Source organism: Heloderma suspectum, chromosome 6, assembly GCF_057233095.1.
Source record: "Heloderma suspectum isolate Gila_16-S chromosome 6, 16-S_ref, whole genome shotgun sequence".
Classification (NCBI taxonomy): Eukaryota; Metazoa; Chordata; class Lepidosauria; order Squamata; family Helodermatidae; genus Heloderma; species Heloderma suspectum.
The window spans coordinates 118,737,135-118,747,873 of record NC_139463.1 but is presented as its reverse complement, the minus strand read 5'-3'; the positions used below and the strand labels follow the sequence as shown (position 1 = coordinate 118,747,873).

General features: G+C 43.5%; 1 pseudogene; it reads right to left on the bottom strand.

Moving 5' to 3' along the window:
- Positions 1 to 120: 120 nt before the first annotated feature.
- Positions 121 to 8,951, bottom strand: LOC146342848 (vomeronasal type-2 receptor 26-like; annotated as a pseudogene).
- Positions 8,952 to 10,739: the final 1,788 nt, after the last annotated feature.

The window sequence follows — 10,739 nt, the reverse complement described above, 5'->3', positions numbered from 1 at the left end:
CAGCTTACAACAATATATTCAAGGGAGAAAGAGCTCAGCAAGAACATGAAGACTGCATGAGGCTACTTAGTCTGACCCCCGATATGGCTGCTACACCGACAATATGAAATACCATAGGATTCACACCTGGTTGTAGCTCCTATGCCAACTAATCATGTCCTCTTTAATGATGAATTCTTTTCCATCAAGAGCATTCGGAGCTACCCATCCAACATTCACTTTCAGGAAGGACTTGTTTGGAAATGTAACCAAGTTAATTATATCAAATCCACCAGCTATTTCCCTGTTATCATTCAAAGACACTTTTTCTCCAGCAGAGTTGTTAAATGAAATGCCTTTAAGAAATGGATGGAGCTAGTTGAAATAGAAAAGAAAAGAAAAGAAAAAAGAAAACAAAACCATATTGAGTTCTGCACACTGAAAATTCTGCACACAGAGTAGATCAACTGAATTCAATGGGACAGAACAGGGAAGAATAGTTTGTACTATTGATTTCACTGGGTCTGCGCTAAACCTTACTAAAACTGGATCCCACCCATTGTTTTTTGCAGTTTGATCTAATCAGGTTTGAGCCTAAAAAGTTTTTTCTTCAGTGAAAGACATGGAAATTCACTGCTTCCACAACAAAAATATGAACTCATAAACCTGTGTGAAGGATTTAACATCTATAACACCATTCACCAATGTTTTGGAGAAGTGCTTGTTTAATAGTGTTTTTTTATAGTTTGGAATGTCAGAATTCTGCCACGGATCTCGGTGAGGCCGAATGCCACCGCATTCAGCCCCATGAAATCCATGGCAGAAAGAAGCCCCTGCCCCCCCCAACCCATGAAAGGTGTGCAAAACAGAGGATTTACTTGCTGCTGTCTGCGTTGACTTGCGAATAGTGGCCGTCCTGGGGCCGCCATTTGCTTCCTGATCATAGCCATGATAGGCTATGTAAATACTTACGTAACCTATCACGGCTAATGCAGGGATGCCTTTTGCATCCCTGCAGAGGCCGTGATAGGCTACATAAGTATTTATGTAGCCTATCATGGCAAGCCCCCCAAAAAAAACAGCGTACGCAAATGGCGGCGGCTGTGGCGGCTGCCATTTGCCTTCCCTATTTTTCGCCGTTTTAGCCTCCGTAAATATTTACGTAGGCTATTACAGTGAAGAAAAGGGGAACGCAAATAGCATAGTGGGCACTATTTGCGTTCCTTTTTTTCCCACTGTAATAGCCTACGTAAATATTTATGGAAGCTAAAAGGGAGGGGGGGGAAAGGTGATGGTTTTAAATTTATCTCAGTGCCTTAAATTTATCTCAGGTTAATTTCACCTGGGTTTAGAGTATTGTAGTGGCTTTAAGAACTGCTGGTTTATCTAAAAGATTTGTTTTATGAATGATTGATTGGGATTAAGTTTAATCTGGCATATGCTCCAAGTTTTTTCTTAACCAGAGATGGTTCTTCTTGCTAGGAAATCAGATGATGATGATGACGACGATGATGATGATGATTACACCATAGAATAGAAGTCATAGAATAGTAGGGTTGGAAGGGGCCTACAAGGCCATGGAGTCCAACCCCCTGCTCAATGCAGGAATCCAAGTCAGAGCATCCCTGACAGATGGCTGTCCAGCCTCATCTTCAATGCCTCCAGTGTGGCATTCACTGCTTCCGCAACAAAAATATGAACTCATAAATCTGTGTGAAGGATTTAACATCTATAACACCATTCACCAATGTTTTGGAGAAGTGCTTGTTTAATAGTGTTTTTTTATAGTTTGGAATGTCAGAGAATTCTGCCATGGATCTCTGTGAGGCCGAATGCCACTGCATTCGGCCCCATGAAATCCATGGCGGAAAGAAGCCCCCCCCAACCCACGAAAGGTGTGCAAAACAGAGGACTCACTTGCTGCCGTCTGCGTTGACTTGCGAATAGTGGCCGCCCTGGGGCCGCCATTTGCGTACACTGGTGGGCGTTTTTTGGCTTGCCGTGATAGGCTACATAAATACTTACATAGACTATCACAGCACCTTTTCAGGATGCAAATGGTGGCCACTATGGCGGCCGCCATTTGCATCTGCAGCAGCCCGTCCGCGGCCGGAAGTCTGGCTGCGGATGGCCCTGGTCGGCGGCTCTGCAGAGCTGCCACGGAGCGGAGCCAGCCAGGGAGGAATCCGGGGGGAGGGACGGGTCGCCCCCCCCACCGTGGATCCCTGGAAAGGAGCCAGGTAAGGGATTTGTACATCCCTATTTATAGTGATTAATATATCTAAAAATATCTCTAAGCCGTTGAAAAGGAAACATTAGAATGTGTTAAATACATTGAAATGATTATAAAACCATTTATATAAAGCATACACACACACACACGCACACACACAAACTTAAACCAAATACCCAATACATAATAATTAGAGGCAGTCTTACTTTGTGCTAATGTAGTCATGGAAATAATACTATTAAATTGCAGAGACTTTACCTGCCATGGTTGCAAATGTTGAAGTTCATCTTTTATTCCACCCACCATGGCTCTGTATTTGGATCTAGTTAAATAAAAGGCCCATAAAGCATGTGCCACAGTATAGACAGCATTATAAATGCTGTAGCTGTGGCCAATCATGTGCATTTCAAAAAAAGGCCCAGGAAGGCTCTCCAGCCTCTCCTCCCCAGTACATCTTCCAGAAACCTTGTATGGCAACCTGGGATCTGGAACCGAACATTGAAAAGATCCCTCCCAGAACTCCTCAAGAAAAACGTCTGCTTTTGTCCAATCAGGGTTTAGGGTCTGAAGATATTTCTGGAACCCAATCGGCTCCTTGGAGTGAATTGAGAAGGCAATGGCACCTTGGAACACTTGCAAATCAGATTCCCGGCTTCTGCCTCCTAGGATAAAATCAATTTGCGTGGTTATAATCCACACCTTTCCAACAAGTGTATTTTCCTTATGTTTGGCAATTCCTATGCCATGTGTAAAAAACCACACATACATAAACGTAAAAGTTTCACCATAGATGATAAATATTCTGGATTTCCAAAACTGATGAGTTGATACATATGATTGGCTACATCATTCACTATATTTACAGGATTCAAACGCTCTTGTCTGGGGATCCATTCTGTGAAGTCTGAACAGAGTCCATTCTGGGAAAGCAGTGGCTCCAGGGCCTGCAAGAAACGTTCTCCTTGATCATCACCCACCACAAAGAGCCCAATCCACATCCATCCAAAATGTTTCAGCAGGCTGATAATTCCCCTATACTGATGGAGTTCATTTGGGACCATGTGGTAAACGGAAGGGAGCTGCATCATCTCACTCTCTGCTGGGGCAAAGGAGCCGTATGTGAGCTGAAAGGATTTAGAAATAACCATTACAACATATATTTGAGCAAGAAGCTAAGTTCACAACAGGTATTTTTATGTACCATTCACACTGGGAGATCAGTGAAGTTAGAATCAAAAATCCACCCACAGTATCAGGTACGACATGGGAAAGAAAAGTTTGCTGTTGTTGTTGTTGTTGTTGTTGTTGTTGTTGTTGTTATATTTATGCCCTGCCTTTTTCCCAGTACTGGGACACAAGGCGGCTTACAACAATTAAACCATATCAAAGTATACAAAACTTAAAATATAATTAAACAACAATACAATTAAAATTATATCAAAACAGCATTTTAAAACAGCATTAATTAATTTTAGGACATTTATATACAAGCTTTTCATCTATAAAGTCCTAAAAAAAGTCAAAAGAAAAGTGCCCCTCATTGGAATTGTGGGTTCCTGATGCTGCTCCCCAGAAAAGTGATGATGGCAAACTGTCAGCACTGGGAAGGATATCGTCCTTCAGAGCATTATCTCATTCCCACCACGTCCCTTTGCTGACACAACTGTTGCCGTTGCTGCCCTGGGCAGAAGTTTGTTTGCTATTTCTGGTCACACTCACACCTCCACATTGCACCATTTTTCTGGCAATTAACAGTTGTTTTCAAGTATGTGCCATCACTGTAGAGATGGTTTCAGAGGAGTGCCTAGGTGTGTGTGTGTGTGATGTAATGCAACACAATGAATATTTACAGTGGTAAATATTGATTTGAATATGCAGTTTTGGCAAGTGTTAAGGATTCTTCTGTCTGAAAGGTGGGGATAGGATAATGCCATTTCTGAGAAGGAAATCTGGCAAAAGTGCCAGACTCTACCCTGCTTCACTCCCCACATTCCAGTTTTCCTTTGTCCATGTTTTTCCTGGACTGGTATATCCAGTCATTTGTTCTTGTTGCTTAAACATTAGGCAAGACTTGCTTTTCAGGCTCATTCTTTGTAAACTCTAAAAACCATGACCAGAAAATTAGTAGATCACACATAGGGATGTCAGAGAATTTTGCCATGAATCTTGGGGAGGCCGAATGCCAGCGCATTCGGCCCCCCGAAATCAGTGGCGGAACGGTCTGCCCCCCCGCCCCCCCGGGATGGGACTTATCTTTGGCGAATCTTCCTGGCGGCGGTGGCTCTGGCAGCGGTTCAGTGGCGGCAGCTGCGGTGGCCAGTCTTCCGACTGGCTGCCGCCGCCACCATTTCCAGTAAAAACAACAACAACAACAACAAAACATCATAGGCCACGTAAAGATTTACGTAGCCTATCACAGCTAGATTTTTAAAAAACACCGTGATAGGTTATGTAAATGTTTACGTAGCCTATCACGGCTGATTTAAAAGGGGAAAAAAAACCATGCGTACGCAAATGGCGACACCCATGGGTGCCGCCATTTGCGTTCCTTATTTTGCCACATCTTAGTCTACGTAAACATTTACGTAGACTAAGATGGCAAAAATAAGGGGAATGCAAATAACGTAGATGCTACGCTATTTGGATTCCCCTTATTTTCGCCGTCTTAGTCTATGTAAATGTTTACATAGACTAAGACATGCCAAAATGAGGAACGCAAATGGCAGCACCCATGGGCGCCGCCATTTGCGTACGCATGGTTTTTTTTTCTTTTATATCAGCCGTGATAGGCTACGTAAACATTTATGTAGCCTCTCACGGCTGACTGCAGGAACGCAAATGGTAGCGGCTATGGACGCTGCCATTTGCGGAGCCGGCCAGCCAGGATTCGGGGTGGGGGGGTGGGATGGAGCGCCTCCCCCCCAGCCAGAATTTTTGGAGGGAGGGACGGAGTGCCTCCCCCCCACCGCGAATGTCACCCTCCGAAAAGGTAAGTGACTTTCGTACATCCCTAAATTCACACACGAAATCCGTTAATGTCCCAGAACCCCCTACAGAGATCCTACCTGTGGAATCTTGTAGGGATTTAAGATGCTTGCCATGTAGAGAGAGGTATCAAAGCCAAGCGCCCCGATGATGCCTATCATTTTTTTGTGGGCATCACATTCATAGTTGGCGACGAATCTATGGGATTTGAAGAGGAGATCCAGGGTGGTACGATAGGTCATTTGGGCATCATTGTAGTTGTCATAGATATGGAAGCCAAGGGTGACATTCTGTAAGATCTTAGGATTCTTGTTAATCTCATTTACAGCAAAATCCAAGGACAAGATGTGCTGGTAGAACTTTGTCACCACTCTTCAAATAAAGATGCAGTTTTTCAGTGGAGAATTCTACCACATGCAAAGTTGTTGTATCACAGTATTGGTCTGTCCTGCTACATTTTTGTTGTCTGACTGGAAGAATGCCCTTCTGTTTCTTACTCTGAAATATTATGTAGCTCTCTTTCTTAATTGCAAATCAGATTTCTCATGAATTGCCCCAACATCTCACTGCACCTCCCTTCCTCTCAGTTTCTGCCATTTGAGGCCTCTGTGACACACTGCCTAATGGTACAGTCAGCCCTGACAAGGACCCGACCATTTTGCTATATCATCATCATCATACTGTAGTTGAGGAACTAAGCTGTGCCACATAGTTTTGATGCAACAGCAACCATTACCCACTTCCTGCTTCTATTGAAAGTGCATTTGCTTCACACACCATTTGTATATATTTACTACAGGGGTGGGGAGCTTGTGTCCCTCCAGAGAGCTGGGCTACAACTCCCATCATCTGTGACAATTTGCCATGGTGGCTGGGGCTGAGGGTAGTTGGAGTCTAACAACATCTGGAAGGACAGAGGGATCCCAGCCATGCTTCAGTACCTGTACATCAGAAATGCCTGTCAGTACGAAGGCGCCTTCCTTTAGTCATCAAATCAGATTGCCATAATTAAGAACACGTTGTTGTTGTTACTAAGAACACATGAGGCAGTCAAGAAGCAGTTGTCAGTAAAAAGAGGTTATGAGAACATCATGAAAGTAGGTGCGGTCGCAGTGCAGAAAAACTATTTTGAGGCCAAGCTATACAAACATGAGCTTGCATCCTAATTAACATACAAGAAAATATTAAATTCAGTGCACACAAGGAAAAAGAGAAGAAGGGGTGCATCAAGGAGAAGTCATAGTAAGCAAGCGATGCATTGTACAACCTAAATGCATTGTGGAAGCCCTATTTTTAATCCAGGACGCCAGTGGCTCATATTCTGTACAATTGTGTCACAATGAATTCTGTTCTGTATCCAGGTCTGACATGCATTTCGAAAGCCAAACTAAACAATAGGACTCAGCAGGACAGCTCCCAACTGGACCACCACATTCTTTGGCAGTAAGAGCCATCATCTGGAGAAAGCAGTGGGATCTGCACAATATCCTCACCCCCTAACAGGAGTACTCCTGTTCAGGGTTCCAGCCAGCCAGCCTTGCCCTCTTCCAGGACAGTATAAGCTGTAAGAATCGCAAGCCAGCATTTGATTGTATTCCCCACACCCAGCCTTGCTCTCACATTCTTCTTTTCTCACACTCAACATTTCATGGCAACTGAACATGCTCAGTCCTCACTGGATTCTGTCCCACTCCCAAAATGTATGGGTTTTAAGATCCTGTATACTTCTGAAACCATTGGGGTTCTGTGTAGCACACATTTACCTCCCTGCTGATTTTCAGTGGCCCCAGTTCTACTCCATTTCTATCAGTATACATTTCTGTTCATTTATAGAGATATTTTCATTAGAGCTGTATGCAAATCCGCTATTGAAATTCTCCACCCTATTTGTGAGCAGAGAAATTGGCATGGGAGAGGGACAATTTCACCTAATTGCTCCAGGGGAAGGACAAATCCTCCAAAAAATTCTCACAGGTAGGGCTCACCTTTGGCAAAGGTTGTAGCACAGTTACTTTCTCCCCCACCTCTTTTTTCCTCACCAACAGTTTTGTTGTTGCTTGCTTTTAAGAACATAAGAACGTAAAGAGAGCCCAGCTGGGTCAGACCAAGGGTCCATCTAGTCCAGCATTCTGTTCACACAGTGGCCAACCAGCTGCTGACCAGGAACCCATAAGCAGGGCATGATCATAACAGCATCCATCCAGCCATGTTCCCCAGCAACTGGTGTACATAATATCTGCCTCTGCTACTGGAGGTTGCACATAGCTCTCAAGACTGGTAGCCATTGATAGCCTTTTCCTCCAGGAATTTGTCCAGCCCCCTTTTTAAAGCCAGTCAAGTTGGTGGCCATCACATCCTATGGTAGCAAAATGGTTGGAGAATTTCTCCTCCCCCTGGATAAATTTTGCTTTCCGCAGTGCAAGCAGCAACAGCAGCAACTGTGCCAGAAGGCTGGCCTCCATCTTGCATCCTTCACAGAACTCCAAAGCGAGCATTATTCCATGGCACGGTGGGGCAGGAATGCAGCCAACACAAAAAACGATGGTGAAGGAAATCTGGAGAAAATTCTGCAAGGTGTTTTTAACCTTTCCTGGGTAAAAACACCACTTTGAGGTGGTTGAGGGTGCTCTCTCTTTCTCTCTCTCTCTCTCTCTCTCTCTCTCTCTCTCTCTGTGTTTCTTTCTATCACACACCTCTTTATTGACCTGCAATGTCCCAGGTTGCCTGGACTTCCTGATCTGAGAAAGCCTATGGGAGAAATTACTTCATGATGTCTTCACCTGGGCAGGAAGGTTGGGAAACCAGGGAGGCTACAAGCTGCCTGAGATGATTGTACAATGAAAGACAGCACACTCATACACACTTATCAGCCACCTCATAATTAAGGTAAAGCATACCAACCCTGTACCAAACCCAGTATGTCTCCAAAATGTCATGTCCTTGGAAGTTCTTTACAAGAGTTGTTGGGAAGTATGGGGGAGAATTTTTTGGCAGAGCAGCACTAATTGTCAGACCAATCCAACGTCATTGTCCACTGCCATCTACCTTGGTGTGTAATGTCAGAAAATGTTGGGATATATATACCCCTCCCACTCTGATTTTCCTAATTTCAACATGTTTTGGAACTACTGTAAGATATGGCTTTCACGTATATCTTTGTTTACACCGAAAACTCATACTCAGTTCTTCACACTCTGCAAATTCTTACACCTTGCCCTGATCCAAATCTAATGCATGGACAGGAAACACTACGTGCCCCTACCCCAAAACAGACCTGCATATGTGCACATCAGAATGAGATCTCTCATGGGGAGAGGCAGATGTCATGTATAAGCAGGGTAGAATACAAGCAAGTGTAAACCATTGAAAATGAAGATACAGGAGCAATGCCTACATTCCCTAATCATTACTTGGTATTTATCATACTTTGGGGTTATGAACTGGCCAAATTCACATGATGCAGGGAGGATAAAATAAGAATTCCTTACACTCTAAATTCAGAGAACTGCTGCCAAGGAAGTTCCTTGAAAGTAAATTCTGGGGAATAGGGAGTGATCTGAGAAACCATCCCACCAATAATGAAGTCTCCCGACTGATACGACTCATATGGAACAGGCGCAGGATCAATTGTGGGGCAATTCATTGTATCCACTTCACACACCCAGGGGAGAAGAAGAAGCAATAACAGTAAGATGGACAGCCCAGTATCCTGGTGGCAAAGCTTCTGTCCGGATGCAAACCCTCCTGCATCCATCTACAGCCTATGCTTGGCTTCGGGAGGCTGCCTTGGCTGGCAACTGACTTTGCCAATATACTTCCTAGGAAGAGACTTTACTGCCTTCTCTATAGCAGCAGCATGGTTGCATCTGCCTGCTTGACTAAGCCAACAGGTATTAGCAATACAAAGATAAAGTCTGGCCTAGAAAAGGGGAAGACAAGCAAGTGCCAGGGATCAAAATGACAGAGCCCTGCCTGCCTCTTGTCCTGAATGGCACAAGAGGCGGGCTTTATGGAACCACTTCCAGGCATGCCTCATGATTGTTTTCAAATCTTCTAAAGATCCACTGGACCTTTCTCTAGGAGACACAAAACAAAAACAAAAAACAAATTGCACTTATTCAGATAATGACAGGGAAGATAATTATTTCTTGTCTCCGAGTGTCAACATTGTAGTCAAACATGTTTTTCAAATTTGATGAAAAGTTTTCTTTGCTCCTTAGTGGGACAAAAAGCAGATGGGTTTCAGATTTCCATATTAAGGAAATGGGCAGCAATTTCTGGCCATATAATGAAGTCATCACCTTGACTAATGCCATCATGTGCTGCTACCTGCTGAAATGAAGCCCGTGTTCCACTTCCAATTTTTATAAAAAGTAGTTGGGAGTCAAAGTCTATCTGATTGATAATAAATGAGGGGGCCTTATATCTAGGGATGGGTGGACCAGTGATGGTTGGGTGTGCCAAGGTTCTCCAAATATCAGCTCACCGCTTGTCTCTCCTTAATGTGTACTTGGGTTTGTGACTTCTGTTCATTTTTTTGTGAATCAGAAAATTGTGCAAAAGAAACAGCTGTCAAGTGTGAACGATTTGCAAAAAATCCCCACATTTGTGCCAATTTTCCCCATAAATAGAAGCATGGGTGATTTTAAAGTGTCACATTTTGAGAAAGTTCTGCATTTTTCAACTGCACATTTCACAAGTGCAAGTTTGGGAATTGGCAAACATTTTCAGAGTGCATGTGCTACTATTTGTGTTCAGAGTTGCAAATGGGACATTTCCGAGTGATTTGCATTCTGAAACTAAATTCTCATATATCAAAATTTCCTCAGTGTGTCTCTTGCATAATTATGGCTGTCCATGACCTCAGGCCACAATTTTGGAGAATGCTATTTAGGGATCTCAGAGAAAACCCCAATGGAATCAAATGCATTGGGATTTTTAGGAATCTGATCCATGGATTCTGCAGCAGATTGACGTTTCCCCAATTGGGAGGATTCTACTGACTTGTGGACCTTTAAAAAAAAATTCCAGAATTTTGTGCAATTTTAGCAATGGAAGAACATGCAAAATTTAAAATCCTGCCCGGGAAATGTGCATTTCCCCCACAGGCTACAGTGTAAAAATGCACATTTTGGGGAGATGTGTGCATTTGGGGAAACATTGCAAATTTGTGCAAGTGTGAACTTGTGCAAATTGGGAAACAAAAGAAAAAGACTAGATTGCTGACAAGACATCAGAATGAAAGGCATCTGGTGATCTGTGAAACACAGACTGAATGGATTTTACACAATCTGTACATCCCTAGTGCTGTTATCGTGAAGGTTTCTACCACTAGAGATATGTCCAGTCCACTCTGGCCCCTTTCCTGAAAGCAGCTGACAGACTCAGTGTACTCTGTAGTTTGTTAGAGTTGATCCAGACACTGTACAGCTCAATTGGAGAGTTTCTCCTGGCCTCTTCACTCCACCACCCAGTTCTTTAAGTGTAACCTGTGTGGAAATGCCTGGATGCAAACCAAACAAGCATATGTTTTCCCTCCCCC